Raw genomic sequence first — 16,617 nt, 5'->3', positions numbered from 1 at the left:
TGTTTATAAAAATCACTTAAAATTTTTTTCTTTCAATTTTCAGTTAGGCAATTTTCTTTGAAATTATGTGATTTTCTTTGTCTTTAAGCTTAGAAATTCACAATAATACATGTGTTCTTAATTGGCAGCCTGCATTTTAATTATATCAATATAATAAACCATTCCCTAAGGTGTCTTTTTGTTTGTATTTGTTCTAAAATTTGTATGAGCTCTCAAAGTTAATATTTGGATTAAACTTAACTGATAATTAAATGATCAGAATCAGTAATAATACATGCAATAACATAAACCACTTTGTTCCCTAACTGCAAACAGATTATGAGACCAATTTGAGCTGCATAGATTTTATGAACTATTCACTATTTTCATCAAGACATTATAGCTTTCTTTTATAACAAACACATTGTTAACTGATGGAAAAAGTATTATGAAGTCAGGATTTTATATATGTGTTATAAAGTAGAATTTATAATCATTGGTGATGAAAAGTTACAAAACTATCTTCTAAGAATTAGGTGACCTCCTAAGTAAATTATTGCAGAAAGTATTATTTTTCAAACATTAAATTATATGACCACATCTACCATTTATTTTTAGGTACATCTGAGAGTCAGGGAATTTTCATTTAATCCTCTATTTGGAGAGTTATTTCAAAAAGCACAGAATATGGTAATACGAGACTTTTCCACTTTTATCATGAAGCTAGGTAGTGGGAAAAATGAGTTTTTGAAATGTAAAATCATTTTGAAAAAGCTGTTATACAAAATGAGAACATAAACTTAACACTTTAAAGAAAGATCTACAAGGTTAAACATAAAACAGTTGAAGGCACATACATATTTCAGAAGCACTGGGAGAAAGAAGGACATTAAAATTTACTGAAAGCCAATAAGATGCCAAACACTGTGTAAGGAGATACCACCTCCATGATCTGCTTTAATTCACATAAACACCCTTCAGAGTAGGTTCAGTGTTCCACCACTGTAGATTGTAGGAAACGAGGTTTAGAAGCTTATGTAATTTGCCTAGATCCACAGACACAATAGAGTTAGACCCAGATATCAGCACAGGTTATGTCTGTTTCCAACATTCATAATCTTTTCATTATACAAAAAAAGAAAAAAAAAAGTTGGAATATAGCTCTGGAGCTGAATGGCCTGAATCCAGGATTTTTTGTTTTTGTTTTTGTTTTTTGGTTTTTGTTTTTTTTTATCTGCTTCTTATTAGTCCTGTAACTAGGGAAAACAGCCTATCACTTAATCTACCACAGTTTCTAATCTTTCAATTGAGTATAATGTGTAACTATTAAATGATCTTTTAACAGGAAAATGACATACACCTAATAAATACTCAATGAATATTAATCACATTTCCTTTTCAAGATCTAATAGCTAGTTACTGGCAAGTAGGGATAAGAATTCTGGTCTTCACCCTTAATACAATACTGTGTTCAGTCACCTAGATCTATTTTACAAAACAAAGTAGGTTAATTTTTCAAAAATATTTTGTAACAATGTGTTATATATATGACCTGCTCTGCGGATGTTACCTTACTTATGTAAATTTGACATTGTGTAGGGATTCTAGAAGCAATACACACACCAAAAAACCCGTACACTAGTAAGTTAACCTCCCACAGTTCCATGGATGCTGACAAAATACAAGAGATTCCTATGTCAGAGATAAAAACTGTATTGGTCATAACATAGCAAGCAGCAGGAGCTTCAGAATATTTGTGCTTGATTCCCATTTCATGGGGCAATGGAATGAATCTAGATGGATGTTTGATGTGCAGTCAGCAATGTCACAGCTGAGGAACCTAACACTTACAGAATTTGCATTCAGGAATTTGCACCTTACCACGTAAGAGCAAGTGGTAAGCATACCTTTTTCTCTGCTGGGAGAGCAGCCAGGTACATGCAGGAACCCGATTCCATTTCTGCATTGTTATTTTATTTTCAAAATTTCCAGCGGCATAAAATGATCCTGAGAAGCTGTTCTGGATGAAAGAAGGATGAAGCCTTTGTTATTTGGGCATAATAAATACGATTTATAGGATCCAAAAAAAAAAAAATGTACTTTGTGGACAGCCTCCTACACAACAGGGTCAAAACACAAACAAACTTCGGAAACTTGTGACCTTAAACCTCCACATTTTGCTTGGAACCTATCTGGGAGTTATTGCCAAGGCAACATTTGGTTTGAATTATCTCCCTATATATGGAATAACATATTATCCAATAAGTAATGCCGAAGCTATGGAAACAATTTTATCTTTGCAATAGCTTCTGAGAGAGAAAGGTGAAGTGGGGTCCTTTGTTATTCTTGATAAGCCCCTTTCAGCCACACCCCAGTTGATATTAATGAGGTGATTTTTGGAAAGCTGCTAGAGAATGACAGGATAGTGGCTGGTTGCCAAGGGTACCAACCTTGTTGTTTGAGAATTGAATCATTTGGCCCTGTTCTCTCCTACCTCAGGGAGGGGAGAGGTGTTAGGGTTAAATTAATCACCAATTGCCAATGGTTACTCAGTCATGCCTGTGTAATGAAGCCTCTATAAAAAAACAAGAGAACAGGGTTTGGACAGCTTCTGAGTTGGTGTTGGGAGAGTGGTAAACTCCAATAAACTCTGTGGGGACCTAGTCTGTGGTCAGGACCCTACTAGACCTCATCCTATGTATCTTTTCACCTGGCTGTTGATTCATAGCCTTTGCAATAAACTGATAATCCAGTAAGTAAATTGTTTTTCTCAGTAGTTTTTCTGTAACTGTTCTAACAAATAATTGAACCTGAAGAAGGGGTCATGGGGACCTCTGATCTATATGCGTTTGGTCAGAAGGAAGCATAGGTGACCACGTAGTCTTGTGATTACCATCTGTAATGAGGGTAGTCTTGTGGGACTGTGCCCTTAACCTGTCGAATCTGATGTTACCTCCAGGTAGATAGTATCAAAATTGAGTTAAATAGTAGGACATTTGCTAGTATCTGAGAATTGATGGATGTGAGATGGGGGTAGGGGGCTACCCCCATGTCAGGTGTCAGAAGGCAAGTTTTGAGAGTAGAGGGAGAAGCAGGAATTTTTTTCTTTACAGTGTATATATGATATGCATACACCCTATTCTTTTTCTCTGGAGAATTCTGACGAATATGCCAATAAATTGTCAACTATACATCAGATAAAATGCTAAGTCTTTGCTATTTGCTAACTATTCCAAAAAGTATGATCAAATATATAATTGGTTAGCAGATGTCCACTTTTCCTGCTGTATTTTTATGGGGAGGTTATATTTCTTCTTTCCATTACTGTTTAGCTTAATACGTTCACAGCACATAACTAAGAAGAAACAGGACCTCAGTCCTAAAACTACAAGGAATTATACCAATAATCTGATCAAGAATCATACTTTTCCACTAGAGAGACACACAGCCTACCAGCACTTTTATTTTATTCCTTGAAGACCAGTACAAGATTTTTAATCTACAAAACTGTAAGATAACAACTTTATGCTGTTTTAAGCCCCTAAATTTTTTTTTGACTTGTTAGGATACCAATAGAAAACTAGTACAAAGCACATACATAGCAGGCCTGGCTAAATGTTTAGTTTTCAGACACTCTTAATGTAAGATAGCTAGAATGTTGATGTTCTGAAGGCACATCAGTAAGGTATAACTGCCCATGAGGTATAACAGTGATTATTAATGTCATTTGTCATGTAGCATTTTTATGGCACTCTGATGTTGATAGATGCAAAGATAAACTATCATGTTTCTGCTGATAAAGAAGAAACAAAACAATCAACTAGATCCCCATTGCAGTGAAAATGCAGCCAACTTAAACTTGGAACTATGTTGCTCTCCCTGACTCCTACATTTACCAGCGTAAATCACAGCGCCACTCTGCCCTGCAACATACTTTCCCTTTGGAAAATTAATATGGTTAACACTGAGTAAGGTGTGTTTTTGTGGAAGTAAGAAAAAGAAATAGGAAAAATATCAAATTACTGATGACATGAATTAGGGTGCCTGCATTGAAATGAAAAAAAAAAAAAAAAGGAATAGTATATTTAAGATATTTTTAAAGAAAAATTGATTGGACTTTGCAATAAAATGGAAGACTGAATGAAGAAAATTATATGGTTATATAATTATGAGCTCTAAGTTCTCAGTATCGTTGATCAAGAGATAATTACATTCTGGAAATAACTGACTTTTTTTTTAAGATTTTATTTATTTGTTTGACAGAGAGAGATCACAAGTAGGCAGAGAGGCAGAAAGAGGAGGAAGCAGGCTCCCTGCCAAGCAGAGAGCCTGATGCAGGACTCTATCCCAGGACCCTGAGATCATGACCTGAGCTGAAGGCAGAGGCTTAACCCACTGAGCCGCCCAGGCACCCCATGGAAATACAGATAAGGAGTTTGACCTAAAGCGATAAGGAGTTTGACTTAAAGATGTTGAGGACCCATTCATACGTAAATCTTAAAGACATGAAACTCTTAAGTCTTTCATGCCTTTTAGACATAAAAGAAAGGAAACTTCCTGCAGGAAAGAAAAAAGAAAGAGCAGTCCTATAATACTTTTGGCTAAAAGGGGTGCTTATGGTACATACAGATACTTCTGAGTATTACCATTTTCATGTACACACACGTGCACATACATGCACATATGTGTGCATATACAGGTTACACATGCACACACACATAAATAGAATGCCTGTACGATGTCTTCCCACAGCCATCTCAATCTTTTTTTTTTTTTTTTAAAGATTTTACTTATTTATTTGACACAGAGAGAGATCACAAGTAGGCAGAGAGGGAGGCAGAGATAGAGGGGGAAGCAAGCTCCCTGCTGAGCAGAGAGCCCAATGCGGGGCTCAATCCCAGGACCCTGGGATCATGACCTGAGCCGAAAGCAGAGGCTTTAACCCACCGCGCCACCCAGGTGCCCCAGCCATCTCAATCTTAACTGAGACTTTTCATTTTATCTCACTAGTTCTAGTCTTCCTGCCTCAGTTACTTGTTTTCCTTTCATTTCTTCTCTCACCTACCAAAAGTTACATTGAAAATAAGGGTTGGATGGGACGCCTGGGTGGCTCAGTCGGTTAAGGCGCTGCCTTCGGTTCAGGTTATGATCCCAGGGTCCTGGGATCGAGTCCCGCATTGGGCTCCTTGCTCCTCGGGGAGCCTGCTTCTCTCTCTGCCTCTGCCTGCCACTCTGCCTGCTTGTGTACTCTCTATCTCTCTCTGACAAATAAATAAATAAAATCTTAAAAAAAAAAAAAAGAAAAGAAGGGTTGGATAACCTTGGTAACCTGAGTATTTAACATTTTTCTACAGAATACATGTGTCCCTTTAATGTAGCTTTCATATCCCTCCATTAATTAACTCAAATAATCTATTCAGACTTTTTTACATTGTTCCCCGAATACCTTACTCTTACATATATGTGACCATTACTTTCTGAATTCATTTTTTTTTTTTAAGATTTTATTTACTTATTTGACAGAGAGAGAGATCACAAGTAGACGGAGAGGCAGGCAGAGAGAGAGAGAGAGAGAGAGGGAAGCAGGCTCCCCGCTGAGCAGAGAGCCCGATGCAGGACTCGATCCCAGGACCCTGAGATCATGACCTGAGCCGAAGGCAGCGGCTTAACCCACTGAGCCACCCAGGCGCCCCTGAATTCATTTTTTTGATACCTATTTCCACACTGTTACTGTTTTCTTAAGTTTAAATGTTTATTTCCTATAAACTAACTATTAAAATACTTTTGGTCCCATGTCAACTAAAATGCTCTTTTCTCTATGAAGTTTTCTTTGATTCCTGAAGACCAATAAATCCACCTTTTCTCTAGAATATAGCAATAACTTAATGTTCTCTCCTAGACATTCTTCCTTCTTGTTGATTATAATTCTGTCTCTCCATAATCTATGTCTTGCAAGTTTCTTTAATAAAGATACAACTCTTTTTTTTTTTTATCTTTCTTGTCTTAACGTGTTCTGCACACATAGTAGACTCTCAATATTTGCTTAGTGTAACTAGATTGGTAATTAACAATTTTTTATACATGAAGATATGGTATATTTATTAGAGAGGCTTCCCAATTGAATAAGTGTGATTGAATGTGTTCAAATTTGTAGAAAATATATTTTGAAATTGTTTCCAAAATGGCTGCTAAATGTTAATGATTAGCACCCTTTTTAATGAACAGATGGTGTAAAACAATCATTGGAGCCAGAGGGAACCAGTTTAGCTAAGATGTTTTGAAAGGGTGGCAGATAGTCTCAAATAGTAATATGATTTTTTTTTTTCTTTTTCCATTTTAGAAAGGTCTACTTTATGGTCTACTTTCTTATTAAGCTTTCCAAGATGCTGCATTTCAATGATGCTGCAGTACAACACTGTATAGATTATTGATTTGACAGTTACTAGAGACAAGTTACTATATGAAATGAGATGTCCTCTAGGTTCAGAGCAGTGTTCCAGAACTGAATTTTAGGTTTAGTACACTTTTATATAAACGAGTTAAATAAATAAGTAATTTAAATGCAGATGTTACCATTTTCTATGCTAGTGGGGATTGGGTGAAAAGTTGCAATCTGTCTGGGGAAAGATCTTTGCTGCTTCTAGATAACTTTATTTCAAAAAAGAATTTATAAAGAAGGGACAATCTAAAAACTACATTTCTTTTGGATTAGAAAAACAACATGTAATTAAAATATTAATGTTGAATATCTTCAGAAGTTACACATAAAAACTAATATTTTGGAATTTGTACATTTCATGATACCATGATTATTTGTCCTATAATTTTAAAAAATAGTTTAATGGTTAGCATTAGTAACCAGAATTAGATAATCTTTGCTATGTGCTCTATAGTGTAACTGTCAAAAATAAAAAACTGATGAGCACAGCATTATGAATTATTAATTTGCTTTAATAGATATAGAAAGAGATGCCCTTAACAACAACAACAAAAAAATTGTGTAAAATAAAAAACTGGCCTGCAACTGGAAAGTAACAAAAAATTTATCTTTTATGTACTAAACACTTATTTTATAATTTCCACGTTTTAATTTTTTTATATTTTCATTTTAAGAAATTAATAGAAAATGAAATTTTTGAAAAGTGAGAAATTCAAGCCCTTCAAAAGGCTTTGTATGCTAGTCAAAATGGCAAATATGAAACTGAGTCGATAACTAAGATACTAATATTTCTTTTAAGCTCTCATTCAGAGGAATAAAAAAGGGATTGGGAAGTTTGAAATGGAGCTTCACATCAAAGAAATTGATGTGCTTGAAAGTTATGGGATCTTATTAGCTATATAGAATCATAAAGCACAATTGGTGATAAAGAGTCTGGTTATTATATTGTGAACATAGTTATTAGCTATTTGATGCTCACAGTAAGTTGCTATTTTGCTGTAGAGAACTTTTTTTTACAAAGATTTTGTTTATTTATTTAGGAGAGAGAGACAGAGAGAGTGAGAGGGAGAGAACACAAGTAGGGTGAGGGGCAGAGGGAGAAGCAGACTCCTTGCTGAGCCGGGAGCCCCATGAAGGCCTTAATCCCTGGACTCCAGGATCCTGACCTAAGCTGAAGTCAGACGCTTAACTGAGTGAGCCACCCAGGTGCCCCTATAGAGAATTTTTTAACAGGAAAATATGTTACCTTGTCATAAGCAATGTGATAATAGACTACTAACAAACAGATATGAAAAGAATGGAGCAAAATAATGACATTGAACAAAAGAACAAAAGGTGGGTATCTTGAGTTGGAATGAAAATGATGAGACTCATACTAAATGAAATATTGTCAAGGTTACCTGTTGCAGGTAAATAGAGTTAGAATCAGTGATATAAAATAAATTATCCCCTTCATGCAGGAAATAGTGAAAAATTATAAGAACCGAGGTAAGAGTTGAAAACAGTAGAGATGTAGTAGCTTACTCTAATTTAACAGTAACTGATCTAAATATTGTCTAGTAATCAAGGTGTTTAATGTCATCTTTCTCCCTATTCCCCTTTCCATTTTCCTTCCTTTTCATGTTGTCTTCCAATCTTTCTCCCTTTGTTTAAAACATGAAGTCTATAATCACTCTAATTCAACTCATAATACTTTCTAATTTCCCCTGTGATTTATTCTTGTATTCATTGGTTATTTAGAATTATGTTAGTTAGTTTCCAAATATGTTGGGATTCACAGTATTCAAAGGGTGGAAACAACCCTAATGTCTATCAACAAATGAATGGATAAACAAAATGTAGTTTATGAAATAGACAGTTAAAAGTGAATGAAGTCATGATGCATGTTACAGTATGAATGGACTTTTTAAATTCAGTGTTATGTGAAAGAAGCCACACACTGAAAGCCACATCATATCATTCCTTTTACAGAAGTGACCAAAATATATTAAACCATAAAGACAGAAAAAAGATTCGTGTTTGTTAGGGTCCTCAGGAGGAGAAATGGGTAGAGGTAATTAATGAATATGATATTTCCTTTTGAGATGATAAAAATTTTCTGGAACTAAATAATATTGAGGGTTGCAGAATATTGTGAATGCACTAACAGCCACAGAATTGAATGTTTTAGAATAGTAAACATTTATGAATTTTATGTGAATTTTACTTTAATAAAATGCAATCTAAAGAAATCAAATACATTATCATCAAGTGTGAACAACTTACTTAACAATATAGTTAAGACTTATGCATTGAACATTATAAAATATAAAAATAATGAAATATTCAATTTTAATGGATCAATACAATATAATATTGTTAAGACTATGATTCTTCTCACATTGTTTTATAAATTCAGGGCAAGTCTGATAAAATCAAAGCAAATGACCTAAGGTAGAGAGAGTAATTTGGAAAAAGAGAAAAAAGGCAGAGGACATAGTGAATGATTTCAATATGTAGTATAAAGCTATCATACTCAAGATGGTGTGGTATAGATCAATGGTACAGAATGCATTATGAAACATTTACCCCCAAGCGCATAGTGAAATATTGCTGATAAAGATGTCAGTATAATTCAATTGGAAAAGAAATGTACAAGAAATGCACTAGAACAACAGATTATCTGTGGAGGAGAAAAAAAAAGAAAACAAACCACCGGTATTGCCTCTTATCTTATGCCATATACAGATAAAAATAAGCATATTAACTAAAAATAGAAAAATCTGAAAGGATACCTTAATGAGAATCCTCTCACTGGTGAGAATAAATAGGGTAAGCAAAGATTTCTTAGGAAACAAAATTTACAAATAAAGAAAAAACTAGATAAAGTAAACTTCACTGATATGAAATCCTCTTAGTCTGATAGACAGTGTTAAGAAAATTGTCAAAACACAGGCTGGGAGAAATATTAATATATAATATAAAAATTGTAAATACCTCTAAAATTTTATAATAAGGTAAAACAAAAAAATCATCAATACTTTAACAGAAATTCCACACAGGAAAATACATGAGTAACCATTAAACATATGCAAATTGTTCAACATTTTTGTTCTCAAATTAAAAATCACAAGGTGATCCCACTCTCCACTCACTAAAATGTCTCAAAAAATTGACTAGTAATGCTGAGTGTTTTCTTTTTTTTTTTTTTTAAGATTTTTTAAAGTATTTATTTATTTGACAGACAGAGATCACAAGTAGGCAGAGAGAGAGAGGAGAAGCAGGCTCCCTCTTGAGCACAGAGCCTGATGCGGAGCTCAATCCCAGGACCCTGGGATCATGACCCAAGCCAAAGGCAAAGGCTTTAAACCACTGAGCCACCCAGGTGCCCCACGCTGAGTGTTTTCAAGAAGACATTGTTCAACTGCCTGTCATACTTTAATAGTGGTAAAATGGCATAAAAAAATGGCTAGACCACCTATAATATATACTTGCATATAATGTAGCAATTCTACTTTTAGGAATTTGAATAGGAAAAATGAAAGCACCTGTCATATAAAGACTTGTACATGATAGGTTTTGTTTTTTTGTTTTGTTTTGTTTTGTTTTGTTTTAGTTGTTACAATTAGTTGAAGTCCTAACCTCTGATACCTATGAATGTGACCTCACTTGGAAATTGGGTCCTTGCAGATGCAATCAAATTAAGATGAGGTCATTAGTGTGGATTCTAATCCAGTATGACTGGTGTCCTTTCAAGACAGGAAAGATAACAGGTTAGGACACAGATGCATGGGGACACTGGAATGTGAAGACAGAGACAGTGATTGGAGTGATACATCTGAAAGCCAAGAAATGTCTGAGGACATCAAAAATTGGAAGAAGCGAGAAAGGATTCTCTCCCAGAGACTGCAGAGGGAGCTTGGCATTGCCAACACCTTCATTTTAGATTTTGGGACTCTGATTTCCATGGATTTCGACTGTCCCGTTTGTGGTAACTTGTTATAGCAGCCTTGGCCAATGAATACATAAAAACTGTGCATAGAGCCCAAACTGGAAACAGTCAGAATGCTGCTCTACAACTAAAAGGATAAACAGTGTTACGTGGGATACTGTTCAGCTAAAAGAAGAATAAGCAAATTATGCACCAAAAAACAATGATGAATCTCAAGAACATTATGTAGAAGGGATGGGGATTCCTCACGGGTGACCATGAGCAAATTTTAAAAGCCTCCAGTTTGCAATTTAATAATCTGAACAATGAATAATCTATAAAGTGTCTCCAACTACAGTACTGTATACATCAAGGGTCATATCCTGGATAAAAACCTATACTTTAAATTCCGCCTGTGATTGTTGAATCACTATTGTAATAACCACCTGTTAGAGATGGGAATAGATCCTTTTCCTAAGTTGTGTTGGGTAGAAAAGAATGAGCTCATTGTAGTGAAGAAGAACTGTATCAGACATAAATCTAAATATGGTAAAACAATTTAATTTTTTTCAGTTAAAGTTAAATTCTCCTTAAGGAGCACAACATTACCCAAAACACCAAAATAAAACAAACTGTTATAATAGTTTTAAAACCTGCAAATTATGTAAAATTATTAAAGAACAAAAACTGTCAAGTTAATATTTGTAATGTAGTTGGCCATTACTGTTGCACTGCATTTCACTTTTAAATGTCAGAAATGACACGGTACAACTTTGTTTTTTCATGGAAGAATTTGATATGTGTACTTGTTTTCTAAAAAGTCTGCCAAAGACTGTTGTTGTTAGCAGCATTTCACATTTCTTATCTATTTTTAACAGATTTTATTTTTATATCCTGTTAGAAACTTATGGAAGTTAAAAGTATTATGTATTTACTATGGCATATGCTTGGAATAGCACATAGTAGATATAAATAATTTGTAGAATTAATCAAGTTGTTCATAATAGAATGATGTAATGGCAAATAATTTTTGTCTTCAAGTATCTCAAAAAAAGAAGACAAAGGCATAATTGCTTAATATAGTTAAAATATGAATATTGTGGGGTTGTTTGTAGTCTTAGGCATACAAATGAAAATTGAATGGACTACTAAGTAAATTGTTAGTAACAATTGGTCACAAAGCTTACAACATATAAAGAGTTCCAACTCTATTTCAATTGTTTAATATATAGTATTTTCCCTCTAAGTGGGATGAACTCTCTATATTTATCCTATCCTTAGTACTAAAACACATTTTCCCTTAAAATAAAATCATTATTCACCACCATTCTTTCTTTAAAAAAAAAAAAAAAAGGCAATTTGTATCTTGGGTACAAGTATATCTGTGAAAAAGACATTTTAGCCTTTAACAGATGGACTTATTTCAAGTCATTGATTTCAGGATGTTAAAGAAAGCAGCAGAAAAGTCTTCTTGGTAATTTTTATTGAATAGACTCCTATTAAAGATGGGAGGCATGGCAATAAATAACGGTAACCTTTGTGTAGTACAGCTTTAGGAGGTATTAAGGCCAAAAACTTCTCATGGGATTGAAGACAATTTTAGTGCTAATTACCCTTTTTTCTATATGAAATGTTAACTGTCTAAGAATTAATGGAACAAATCCTTTCAACTAATCTAATGTTTCAGGAGTTATGTCATCCTTAAATGTCTTAGTTGTTCAACGATAATCGGTGCGTTTGCACTGCACGTCAAGTCCGTGTCTGTTTCTTTTACACTCTGAGTACTGTAAGGCCACATGTTGAACTGTGTTTTTCTTCTCCTTGTATTTCTAAAGGGGCACTCGTCCAAGGGCACAATCTCACAGTGAAATGTTACTGAAGTTTGAGATTTGACTGACACAGCCTTATAAAGCAGCTTGATCTTTCCACTTGCTTACAGAACCATCAATCCTTGCACAAATGGACATTGAGATGAACTTCCAGACAAGCGTGGAAAATGGCACCTTGTCCCTGTCATAGCTGCAGTGAGTAGAGAGCCCTGAGAAAGCCTGCAGTCGTAGGTTATTCCCCTGAGCAGGAGAGCTCTGCATCTGAGGCTAACCAAGCCACAGTGTTGTTTAGAATCAGAAAGATCAGGTGATTGCCTTGCCTTACCTTCTTTCTTCCTTTCTTCCCTCCTCCTTCCCTCCCTCCCTTCCCTTCTTTTTCTTTCTTTCTCTCTCTCTCTCTTTTTTAAATTCTGGAGGCTGCTATTTACCTCCATGATGAATGCTATCATTTGTCAAAAAATTAGTTTAAACTGGAAGACGAAGTCTTAAGATCCCCTCCGCAATTTAAACTTCACTGAACAAAACACATCAGACAGTTTGGGAGACTACAGAACAGTCCCACATTGTTACTAGGTGTAGGGTAAGCCAAGCAATTCTAAATTGATCAAATTATTTGAAATGATTTTCCACATTTATTCTGATTTAAAGAGAAAAGAGACCATGCTTCTGTGTTATGAAGCACAAATGTAAGTCAAATTATAGGGAAATAAGCTATTTGAAAATTATATAAATGATTGTTTTAAGTCTCATAACTTGCATTAGCAGTATGAGCTGGAGAACACAGTTTACTTAGCTTAGAAGATTGTTGGGCCTTTTTAGAACTGTGAAATCCAGGGGCAGAGATCAGAGATCTGTAGAAACAGAAAGTAGAGTTTGTTACTACATCTATTTTGATCCAATTTATGTACTTAACTCACCCTATTTTCTTCATAGGAGAGTGACACAGAAATCAAAGCTATCATATAAATTTCATATGGAAACTAGACCAACAATAAAACAAGTCCTGGTCACTAAATAGAAAAAAAAAATTACATGGGAATAAAGTATGAAGTAGTTGTTTTGGAGAAAACATAATCCAGATAGAGAGAATTAGTTGGGTGATTTTATGGCCATTGTCATCTCTTCAAATAGTGGTCTACTAGAGGGATATGCTTGACCATCATACTAGAAATGTATGATAAACCTTTATCCCTCAACAGTGATGCTAACAAACTAATTTTTCTCTGACTCATATTTTCTTTAGCTACAGACAGAATACTGCCTTCTGTATCTTGATTCCTTATTAAATTTAATATCATTTTAAAATTAGAGTTTGATTTTTAAGTATTGATAAAATATTAACAGATTTCTAAATTTTGCTCTTTCTGCTTTTGATCTTGAGAATAACTCACTTCTTGGGTAAGTTCCACTAATAACCTATCTGGTACTTTCACAATGTATGTAATTGATTACAACTGTTTCTCAAAAAGTAGAACATGGACTAACTGCTGAAAATTACATGAGGTATTTTTTTTAAGATCCCTCACCTTCCCTCAGTCATACTGAAAGTCTTATTTCTGGGAGTAGGACCCAGAAAACAGTTTTTCATGAGCTCCCAAAACTATTACTCTGGATTCTAATGTTTAGTGAGAGCCGCTGGCCCAGAATATGTTTGTGGCCTAAACTTTAAAGGAAGTAAAATATGTTCGGCTTTTTCAACAATGTCAAGTTCCCAAACTCATACATTACATGTGTTAATCTCCTCCTAAACGTTTGCCACAGAGAAGGTATGGAAAGAAATTTTATAGTTTAAATTGTTATGTACAGAATTACTACCCAACTTCTTTGTCATTAAGTTCCTTTCAGTATCAAATGCATCATCATGATGACATTAGCGTAATGAAAGGCTTAGGGAAATCCTGGCAGATTGCTATGGATGTTAGTGAGGAGAAAGTCCCTTTCAATGTATTTTCAAGGAGAGAATGGAAGTCTTGGCACTAATTGACAAATGATGCATCACCAGCCAGATGTCATCTGGAGTGTCTTTTGTTTTTTAATTTGCTATTTGGATGTGTTTTTTTTTTTTTTTTTTTTTTACATCTAGATGGAGAAATTCAAAGAAAATATACAAAAAGGCAAAAAAAAAGTAGAGAAAGGATTTGTTAGATGAGTTACATATGCTTGAAAATCAACAAACATCTATTAAGAAATGTTTTAGCTTTTTTTTTTTTTTTAAATTTATTTGACAGATCACAAGTAGGCAGAGAGGCAGGCAGAGAGAGAGACAGGAGGAGAAGGCAGGCTCCCTGCTGAGCAGAGAGCCCGAGGCGGGACTCGATCCCAGGACCCTGAGATCATGACCTGAGCCGAAGGCAGAGGCTTTAACCACTGAGCCACCCAGGCGCCCCAGAAATGTTTTAGCTTTTAATACAATATTAAATATAACCTTCAATGCTTCTTTCACTTTTTTTTTTTTCCCTTCCTGCTTCCTTTTATCCTGAACTTGATACAGAGGTGTGGTTGATACAGAGGAGTTTCTGTTACCTTGAGACTAGATTTTCCACGTTCTTATTAATGCTGGTTCTCCCTTCCAAGTGCTCAAGTTCGATGTTTCTTTTTCTCTAGAGGCTTCCTGGATGCCCTTTCTGTGCATCTTTACATGTGCGGGTGCTATTCTTTTCTATAATACAAGCATTTTCTGCAGAGCTTAACAGTAATTTGTACAAATACCTTAACTCCCTCTGTTGACTATCAGTACTGCTTTAGGGGATAGAAAATAGTTCCTTCACTCTTGCTCCACATGCAATGACTACAGACAACTTAGTGCAATACCCACACCTTTCAGGTGTACAATAATTTCTTGGTATAGTAAGGAATAACTAATAAAGGAATAAAAAATGGGGACTGTTCTGTTCAAAACCTGCTTAGAATTAGATGTTTATCTCCAGTCCTTCTGAACAACTTAACTTAAAAAAAAAAAAAGAAAGAAAGAAATTCAGTATTTTAAGGAGTATGTGCACATGCATTCTAATTGTTTTCTTGCCTTCTGCCTGGAATGTGTCTTCACATACTGTGGGTAGATGGAACTCAGGCTAGTTAGAGATTTTAAAGACAGCAGTGTCCTGGTATATCTGTGACCTTCTCTTTTCCTCAATTTCCCTTCAAATGAGATCTCTATAAAATTTGATATAAACTATATCCTCAATGGATCATGTATCAGGAATATAATCAGGAAATATAAATTTCACATGACTTTTACATAAAGACTTAGGTGTGTGTAAGATCTGTAGATCACACTAGATTGGGATCTAATGATGTACCTAATGACATTATTTTGACATACCTTAGTTTTTTTTTTTTAATTATGTTCAGTTAGCCAACATATAGTACTTTATCTTTTAATGAGAGTTCAGTAGTGAATAAGAGTAATTATTGAATAAATGCAGTTCACAATTTACCAAGGAAAGAATTTGTTACTTTGTAGACTGGTTCTCTGAGTCCGTTTTAGGCCTGCTTGTGTTTTTTTCTCATAGCTACTGAATGACAATTTCTATCTGCAGAATTTCATTTTCTTAATAACTCCCAGTTTTTTGTTTTTTTTTTTAAGATTCATTTGTTTTATTTTATTTTATGAATTTATTTATTTATTTGACAGACAGAGATCACAGGTAGGCAGAGAGGCAGGCAGAGAGAGAGAGGAGGAAGCAGGCTCCCCGCTGAGCAGAGAGCCTGACGTGGGTCTCGATCCCAGGACCCTGGGATCATGACCTGAGCCGAAGGCAGAGGCTTTAACCCACTGAGCCACCCAGGCGCCCCCATTCATTTATTTTAAAGAGAGAGTGAGCAAACTCAAGTGGGCAGTGGAGGGGCAGAGGGAGATGAAGACAAGCAGGCTCCCCACTGAGCAAGAAGCCCCATGCAGGGTTGGTTCCAGAACCCTGAGATAATGACCTGAGGCGAAATCAAGAGTCAGACATTTGACCAACTGAGTCACCATGTGCCCCAAATCCCAGAATTTTTTTTCACCTGAGCTTCTTCCTCATATCCTAGTTTCTCTTGTTATCTGCCCCTCAAATTGGCACCTGGCTAACTGCTGCCATGGACCATGTTATTTCACGCATGTCTCCATCCCATCCTGGCCAGGAAACAGCCAAACCTGCCTTTGGACTCTTTCTCTTGTTATCCAGAGCCCTGTCACTATAAAGCAAGGACACTAATCTAAGCCCAGTCCCTTCTCACACCAAAGAGACAATCTACATCTGAGTTACTATGCATATAAGAGCAATTACCATTATCTGAATGCCAGCTCTGTCTCAGAACTGCTCTAGGCACTGTGGTCACAAAATGAGCAAAACTCACAAAAACCACTCCCCTGGAATGTAGAGTCAAGTTTGGGGAAAGCAGACAAAAAACTAATACATAAGTAAATATTAATTTTCATAATTAATATCATTCTTTATTACATATTATATTAATAATCA

Source organism: Enhydra lutris, unplaced genomic scaffold (assembly GCF_002288905.1).
Source record: "Enhydra lutris kenyoni isolate GAN:26980312 unplaced genomic scaffold, ASM228890v2 scaffoldscaffold36, whole genome shotgun sequence".
NCBI lineage: Eukaryota > Metazoa > Chordata > Mammalia > Carnivora > Mustelidae > Enhydra > Enhydra lutris.
Note: the sequence above shows the minus strand (reverse complement) of the source record.